Below are 9,429 nucleotides of genomic sequence, written 5' to 3'. Positions count from 1 at the left end.
TTTTATCTCTCTAGAGAACCCTGTCTAACACAATAGTCTAGGGAAGGATTGTGTTTCAATGTAGTTGTCCATGTCTTCCAAGTTGTTGAATTCATTGGAGTGCAGGCCTTTGTAGTACTGTGCAATTATCCTTTAGATTTCATTAGGGTCCTTTTTAATGTCCCCTGTTTCATCCTTTATCCTTGCATTGAAATTCCTTCATTCCTTTGTGAGGTTTGCCAGCAGTCTGTGAAATCTGTTTATTCTTTCAAAGAACCAACTTTTAGCTGCCTTAATTTTTCCATAGTTTTATTGTTTTTCCCTTCATGAACCCCAGCCATGACTTTTATTATTTCTTTTCTTTTGCTATTAGTAGGATTGTCCTGTTGACCCTACTCTAATTGGTGTAAGTTTGTGTCAGCATATCAATCATAAGTCTCTCTTCCTTTGTCATGCTTTTATGTACTGCTATCAAACTTCCTCTGATAACTGCCTTTGCTGTGTCCCAATGGTTTTGGTACATCATATTCTCATTCTCGTTGGTTTCTAGAAACATACAAAATTACATCTCTGATAAGGGTCAGTACCACTCCTTTTGCTATCGAGAGTTATTCATCCTCCAGTTGTTTGCCCTTGATTTCTTCATCATTCTTTTGTTGATTTCCAGCCCTTTGACACAGTGATCAGAGAGATAGGTCTGTATGTTCTCAATATGCTTGAGATTTACACAGACTCAACTTGTGTCACAGCATGTGGTCTATCTTTCATATGGGCTTGAAAAGAATGTGAATATGTTTGCATTTGGGAGCTCTGTAAATATCCATCTCATCAAGTCTAATTGTCATGTTTAAATCTATAGCCTCCTTGTTAAGTTTCTTTCCCTGTGATCTCTCTTTCTCAGAGACCGGTGTAGTGAAGTCACCTACTATAATTGTTGTGCCTGTGATTTCTTTTTTCATCTTTTGGAGCATTTGAAATTTTTCGCGGGTCTCATTGGGCACATATATATTCGTTATGCTCACTGGTTCTTGGTCTACTGCTACCTTGAGCATTGTATAGTGCCCCTCTTTATCTCTTGTTATGGCTTGCACCTTGAGCTCAATTTTGTCTGAGATTAGGATTGCAACCCCTGCTTTTATGAATTTCTATTTGCTTTTTTTCCAGCCTTTGATTCTCAGCCTATTTTTGTCTGTAATCTTGAAATGTGTGTCCTGTAGGCAACAGATGGACAAGTTGTGTTTTCTAAGCCAGTCTTCTAGCCTCTGTCTTTTAATGCCTGAGTTAAATCCATTGATATTCAGGGTTATTACATCCATCTATGGAATCTGAGATGTCATCTTGTACCTTTTGTGTTGGGTGTTTTCCTACTTCTCTTTCTTATTCTTGGGTTGTGCATGTGGTTCACTCTTGCCTTCTTTCCACCATTGAGCCAATGCTATCTTGGGGCCTGTTTTCTCTTTGTTGATCTCTGGGTGGAGTTGTTCTATGTGTTGGCCTCTTATTTGTGCTTGGTGAGTGTTGTTCTGCCCATACTGTGTTGACAAAAATCTTTTGTAGGGCTGGTTTCTTTTAACGTATTCTTTTCCGTTTTTCCTTGTCTGGGAATACTCTTACTTCTCCATCAATTTTGAGAGATAATTTGGCTGGATAGAGTATTCCTGGGCTTGCGCTATTTTCCTTCAATTTTCAGAATATATTACTCCACTCGCTCCTCTTCTTCATGGTGTCCGCTGATAAATCTGAGTGTATTCTTAATTGATTGCCTTTTGTTTTTCCCTAGCTGCTCTTATGGATTTCTCTTTTTCCTCAAAGTTGGATAGTTTAACTATTATGTGCCTTGGTGACTTATTCATAGCATCAGACATGGGTCTCAGGTTTTCTTCAACTTCTCTGATAATCTTATTTGACTGCCTTTCCAGTCTGTTTAAGTCTACTTGGTTCTCTTCTAGGTCACTGCTGCAATTCTCTGCCTCCTCCAGTCAGTTGGCAACATCTGTGAATTTTCTACTGGTTTTTGTTATCTCGTCCCTTAGCTTTTGTATTTTCCTTTGGTGCATGGCCTTTATCTCCTCTATCATTTCATCCTTTTTCTCTATTGCTTCCCTCATATCCTGTATGACCCTAAGCAGCCTTCTGAAGATTTCTTTCTGTAGGACAACCATGTCTGCCTCTTTTATGACTCCCATTAGATCTACATCATCCTCTGACATTAATTGTGTTTCTCTTGTTTTCATGTTGAAGGTGTTGAGGCAGCTTGCTGATTCCATGTCAATTTATTGGAACTAGGTGCCATATTCCCAGGAGTCAAAGAGCCCTGGGCTCTCTAATTGGGAGGTTGGTATTGATGCGTCTGCAGGCTGCCTATAGCCAACTTCCCTGAGGGGCTTCATTTCACCTTTGTCCCATTGGTATTTCCCTCTCACCCTAGCCTATCAAGAGTCTGTTGTTTGTAGGGAACGTTGTGTGGCCCTCTCAGTACAGTAGTCAGGCTCTGAGATCAGCCTGAATTGCACTCACCAGTGCTCAATCCACTGTAGGGGCCATTTGCAGCTGTGCATGTTGCAGTCTGAAGGAAAGTGCTGGCCCAGATGCAGGAGCACTCAGTTCATGGATTGGGGATGGGGCAAGGGTGGGGTCCCTTGCTCCTGGCTAGAGGCAGTCGAATCTGTTAGAGGGGCAGGGAATACTGGATAGGGTAGGGAAAATGTAGGAAAGAAAGTACTGGTTTTGTAAGAGGAATCTGCTAACAGGCAATGGAGTGCCCATGCCATTTGGGATATCAATCTGTGGCTACACCACCCTCTGCTGGGTGGCTGGTGCTGGGGACACTGTGATCGGCTGAGATACAGCGGTCTGCTGAAGCACAGCAGCTGGTGCTGGACCAGTTCCTGTGGGTTCAGGAGAATTAACTGACTGTCACAGAAATTAATGAAGAGCTTCAGAACCCCTACTCGGCCCCCAGATCTCCCAACTCACCAATCTCCACAGAGCTCCCAGAGTGAGCTACCTACCTAGTTGCCATCTTGCCCTGCCTCTATTTTTTGAATTTCTGATACCTATTCCCATTGACACCTCATGATCATACAGGCTGGACTGCAAGCCCAGCCCCAGCTCAAATTATGATGCCACCCTCCCTAGACAACAGCAATAAAGAGGACAGTACTGAAGATACAATCCAGGGAGAATGGCCAGTCTGTCCTGTGCACATGGAAGCAAACCAAGAGGGAAAGAGAAAGAAAGAGTAGATAACATTCTGACACACCAAGCCCTGAGGGTGATGCACCTCTTCGGAGCAGCTGGTTCACAGAGAGGACGGCAGGGCCAGTCCCAGCTGGAGACATGATGTCTCTACCCTAGATCACAGCACTATAGAGGACAGCACTGAAGATGTAGTACAGGGACTGTGGCCAGTCTGACTTCCTCACATGGGGGCAAAACAAGAGGGGAATACAACAGATCAGCAATGGGAGCAAACCCACGAAGTCCCAGAGGAATCCCAAAAGTGGACTTCTGACCCAGGGGACAGTGCTGGGCACCTCATCTGACCTGATTGAGGGATATTCACAAAGGTCAGCAGTTATGCCTGGAACTCTTTATGTGTTTGGTTTTTATCTCTTTTTTTATGTCTGTCTATACAAGAGAGTCAGGAGAAGCAACCTAGAGGATACAGCAATGGGACCAATGGTTCTAGGGGGGCATGGGAGAGGGGGAGATGAGAGGAGGGGAATGGTGAGCCAATATGCCAGGGATAAGGGGAATAGCAAGGGGTCTAATATCATTGGTGAGGAAGGTGTAAGGTCCCTGGAGATGTTTGATCAATTGCAATGTACCCGAGAGGAATTACTGAGAGGAAAACGAGGGGTGAACATGACAGACGGGCATGAAGAAAGAAAAAAATAGAGGAAATAGCAAGGAAGTAAAAATTATATATATAGGTATAAATATAAATAGGTATATATAAATATATAAAGATGGATGTATTTACCAATGAATGTATATATACATAAATACAATAAGGAAGCTGAAGGGTTTTGGACCTCTACTTAAATCTTACCACAGTACAAGAACGGTTTGTTCTAATAATGTGTTAATGCATGATACTCACCTTCCCGACACAATCGCTGAAGACAAAATGAGTGCATAGGCAAATGTAGTGAACAAAGCTGATAGTGCCCAGCTATGAAAATACATAGCGTCTGGAGTCTTAAATGCTTGAAGTTAAACAAGCGGCCATCTAGCAGGGAAGCAACAAAGCTTACATGGAAGAAGCACGCCAGCCTATGTGATCATTTTGCTAGTTTTCTGGGTATAAAGTGAACCATCTCAGAAGCAGGAAAGGAATATATCACTATCATCAAGATAAAGAAACAATGAGTGAAGTGTGCCCTGTGTACTTCAAGATCTTTGTATGCTGAACCTCCTCAATCTAGGGATAGAATACTGTGACAGCAGAAGAGGAGTGTAACCAAGAGCCAGAACAAAGGACAGAGTGGTGGGCTTATTGGCCCACAGAGTGGGTAAAGCTGAAGGCCTTCAGTCTGGTGGTTCATTTGTGGAGTTGGGGGTGGAGTGGGAGGCGGGGGTGGAGTACCTCCAGGTACTTAATTGAGGGAACTTGGATTTCTGATCCACTGAGTGAAAGAGGAGTTTCTTCAGGCTAAGGAATGCTCTTTGGACATTTATCAGCATCCCTAAAGGAAATTTGTAGCCTTCCCTATACAGGGAAGAGGCCAATGGGCTATGTTTCTAAGTGTCCATAGACCATAAAAAGGTCTGCTTGCAGGGATGACTGAGAAGAGATTGTCCTGACCACAGAACTGTGTCCTGAGCGTTTCTAATCCTCAATTGTAACCATTAGCATTTTGTAATTATCAGAAGAAAATAAGATTAGCGGGACTTCCAGGAAGATGGCAACAGAGTAACACATACCAGAGGGACTCCGCAGAATTCAGCCCAGGAGAGTTGCATAGAGGGAAATCTAACACTGCTGGAATGCAGGAGAAGCATCATAAAGATTAGGAGGCACAGACCCATGGGATTTTGAGGGGCTGGGGGCTTTTGGCTTACCTCCGTGGAGGCCGGCTGGGGCTTGACCTTGGCCCCACCGCTGCTGGAGCTGGGACCTTTTGGAGCCCGTAGGAGGGCTTGGTCTCAACACAGCCACAGTTTGCCACCACCTGCCTCGGGGAAGGGATTGGACCCTTGCATCTCCACGGGCATGGATCAGGACTCAACTACATTGTTGCTTTTGTTTCCCTCTCTTCACTATATCCCTGCACAATTCTCAGCGGGTTTACTTTTTAAATTTTTTTCCCCCTCTTTGTCTCTTTCCTGCTTTCTCACACTCCACTGCTGACCTCCAGACCACTCCCCTTAACTAGGGCATTTACACTTGTGCCACACCCAGCTAGGTGAACTCCATGCTGTGTAGCCAGCCTGAGGCTGGGGAAAGCCCTGCTGACCTCCACCAGGGGATAATCTGCCCAACTTCTTACCGGGGAATTCCTGCCTGTGTGTCTGGGGCCCTAAGGCAGCCCGGCCAACACTCTTCAACATTCCAAGCTGCTGCAGGAACCTCTGCCCAACCTCCATGTACAAATATGTAGAATAAGAAAACCAAGTGGGAAGAACGTGTTGGAGCTGAAAGAAAGGAAGAAAACATTCAGGCCTCAGTTGCAATATTAAAAGATTTCTATAGGCAAAAAAAAAAAATTGAACAACACAGGAATCATTTTTTAAAATATGGAGAGAATACACAGAGTCACTTTACCAAAAAGAACTGGTCAGCATTCACCCATTTGGGAGGTAGAACATGATCAAGAGTAACGGTGCTGAAGGATGATGTAGAGCCTGCACTGAAGACATTGATCAAAAATGAATCACAGGAAATGATGGAAGGTCAGTGGAGCTGTTACAAGAAAAGAAGGCCAACACTGGAAGCACTCTCTCATTTTTGCTAAAAAACAAACAAACTGGAGAACAACACCTAGTCTACTGACTGGAAGAGATGCACATGTGTGCCTATTCCAAAACAAAGTGATCCAACAGAGAGTGGAAATTCTCTAACAAGAGTACAGAAAAGCAGGTGAAGGGAGACGTTGGCCAGTGTAAGATATGGGAAAATAATAATAATTTATAAATTATCAATGGTTCATGAGGGACGGGGGAGTGAGGAGGGAGGGAAAATGAGGAGCTGATAGCAAGGGCTCAAGTAGAAAGCAAATGTTTTGAGAATGATGATGGCAACAAATGTACAAATGTGCTTGACACAATGGATGGATGGATGGATGGATGGATGGATGGATGGATGGATGGATGGATAGATTGTGATGAGTTGTAAGAGCCCCCAATAAAATGATTTAAAAAAGAAAAGAAAACAAAAAAAAAAGAGTACATACAAGTAAAGTTTTGTTAAAGATGATTCAAAAATGAGTGCAGCCACACACTAGCTTTTGTGATCCAAAGATGAAAATGACAAAATTCAAATTTGACAAAAGGAAAAGTATCAGAGCTTAAATTGTGAACCCCCAACATGTACAAGGCTATGGAGGCCAGTGGGAGCCCGGAACCCATCTGCAGACTATCTAGTCAGATTAAGACACTGGCACAAGTGAGCGCCTCAAACAGCTTTACTATCAGATAGAGATCATTGTCATCTTAATTATGCTGGATCAAACTTGGTGCTTGGTCAGTTGACCTCCCTCTTGACTGCCTCAACCTGAATTTGTTCTAAGCTCCCTTGTTCCGTGACACAAGTTTTTTCCTTGGCTTTTTAAAGATTGATGATGATCTTTTCTTTGTTACTCGTTTTTGTATTTTTATCTTTATTATTATTATTTTATTCTTACCACTCAATTTTTTTATTTGTTTTTTATTATTTCTGTTGAGTTTTCCAGTTTGTGAAACACAGGAGGAGTAAAAGCAGAGATAATAACTGATGCAAGGGTTTATAGGGGTTAGGGGTGAGGGTGGGAAGTAGGGTGGGTGAGGGATTTGGGGAGCAAACAATGTATTTGGGAGAGGGGAGGTAGCACTAGAATTGTGATTACACAACTCATTTTAAAAGTGATTTAATCATAAAAAAGGAATATGTCCTAAAATTGATTTTGGTAGTGATTGTACAATTCTTCCTGATATGACTAAACTATTGAATTATATGATATGTAGATTATATGCCAATGAAACTGAAAAAACAAAAATGTTTGCAGCAGTGCATGGATAGGAAACTGCCAGAAATTCAATCCAGAGTCAAAAAATAATGTGGAACAAGGGTTAACATTGCTGATGTCTTGACCTAAAGCAGAAAATACCAGAGAAATGTTTACTTGTTTTTTATTGACTGATGCTAAGGTAATAAACTATGTGGATCATAACAAACTATGGATGATGTTGCAAAGAATGGGAATTCCAGAACATTTCATTATGCTCGGGCAGAATTTATACATAGACCAAGCAATCCTTCAAATAGAACAAGAGACTATTGCATGATTTAAAATCATGAAAGGCGTGTATCAGGGTTGTAGCCTTTCACCATATTTCAGTCTTTGTGCTAAGCAAATAATCTGAAAGAGGAAGAAGAATGCAGCATCAGGATTGGAGAAAGACTCATTTGACAATCTGCGATGTGCAGACAACACAATCTTGCTTGCTGAGAACCAAGGATTTGGAGAATTTACTAATGAAGATCAAAGACTTCAGCCTTCAGAATGAATTACACCTCAACATATGAGGGGGTTTTCAAAAGGTTTATGGGGGGAAGAATCTAGTTTCTTTTAATTTCATTTTCCACAATTTTTGGAAACTCTCATAAAAAACAATCCTCACCACTGGACCAATATAGATAAAGTCATGATCAATAAAGAAAAGATTGAAGTTGTCGAGGTTTTCATTTTCTTTGGATTCACAATCTATGTCTCTGGAAGTCAAGAAATGAAAGGGCACATTGCTTTGAGAAAAGCTGCAGCATGGGACCTGTTCAAAGTATTAAAAGTGGAGATGTCATTTTGAGTGCACAAAGAGCTTTTCAATCAGCTCTTTGCATGCAAAATCTGGCCAATAAATAAGAAATGAGGCCTTCGGATTATGGTGCTGGAGAAGAAAATTGAATATTCCCTGGAGAAGACGTAGTCTGGGTGCTCCCTCATCTCACCTGCTTTGGTCATGTTCTCAGGAGGGGTCAGTTCATGATGCTTAGTAATAGGTCAGTTTAAATAAAGGAAGATCATCCATGAGACCATGGCTGAAAATAGGAGCTCAAATATAGCCATGATTGTCAGGCTCCTACAGGACCAGACAGAGTTTCATTCCGTCATCGATAGGAGTTAGAATTGATTCAAGGGCATCAAACAATGACAGCAGCCACTTTTTGACAGTCATTGTATATTCTCTGTTACACCTCCACAGTTGTTACCAAAGACCTAGGAAACATGTTATCTTGGCGCGCAATTAAACATTAACATCAATTTTAAGGTAAAGATGAATCCATAATCCTGGGTTAATTTCATTTCTTTTAGGAAAATAAAAACCACTACATTACAGACCCATGGAAGTCTCTTTCTCACGACGAAAGGAGATACACATTACATTAGCATGCCTGCTCTTTCCTTCTTTTAAAGGTTGTCATGGTTTGAGGTGTTAAACAGTTGATAAGCAAAACTGAGTTATAGCATTATAATCAAGTTAATTACCTGACTTACCTGACTCCGTCTTGATATCATGGGGGTTTCTCTTGGTGCAATTAACTTCACCTCCATTGGAGTCAGTGGGTGGGGATGGAGGTGTGCAGATCTCTGTTCTCCCTGATTAGCAAGCTCCGCTTCCCAACAGCTTGCTGAGACCCAGTAAACCTTCAAGACCAGTGAAAATTCTAGTCCATTAAGATCACCATCACTGGGGTCCTGTTCGCTCACTGGATGAATCACATCAGATTATCTATGAGCCCTTCAAGGAAGAGCCTCTGCTCCCCATCTTTCTGAAGAGACCCACAGGACCCACAGGACCCACAGGACCCATAGGACCACCGGAACTGGAAAAGCCAGCTCTGTCTGGGATAACATCCTGGGGGGCGGGGGCAGGCGTGGGGGTGGAAACAAGAACTAATCTCTCTCTTCCTCCCTCTAACTTTCTAGCTCTATATGGCCATTATAACCATTGACTACAAATTTAGTGATTCAAAACCATACAGATGGATTACCTTATAGTTCTTGAGGTCAGAAGGCCAAAGTGGATCTCACTAAGCTAAAATCAAGGTGTTAACAAGACTGCTTCCTCCTGGAGGGTGTAGAAGAAACTGTTTCTTTGCCTTTTTCAGTTTCTAGAGGCCACCTGCATTCCTTGGTCCAGCCATGATTTAAAATCATCAAGAGCAGTGCTTCTGCTGGTTGCGGGCGTCCTGGCCTCAAGGTTACTTCCCGGAGCTGGAGCGTTGGCCGCCCAGGCCCTGAGGGCCCG

Source organism: Echinops telfairi, unplaced genomic scaffold (assembly GCF_000313985.2).
Source record: "Echinops telfairi isolate 266 unplaced genomic scaffold, ASM31398v2 ScPeMD7_7469;HRSCAF=8507_1, whole genome shotgun sequence".
In the NCBI taxonomy this organism is placed as follows: domain Eukaryota; kingdom Metazoa; phylum Chordata; class Mammalia; order Afrosoricida; family Tenrecidae; genus Echinops; species Echinops telfairi.
Note: the sequence above shows the minus strand (reverse complement) of the source record.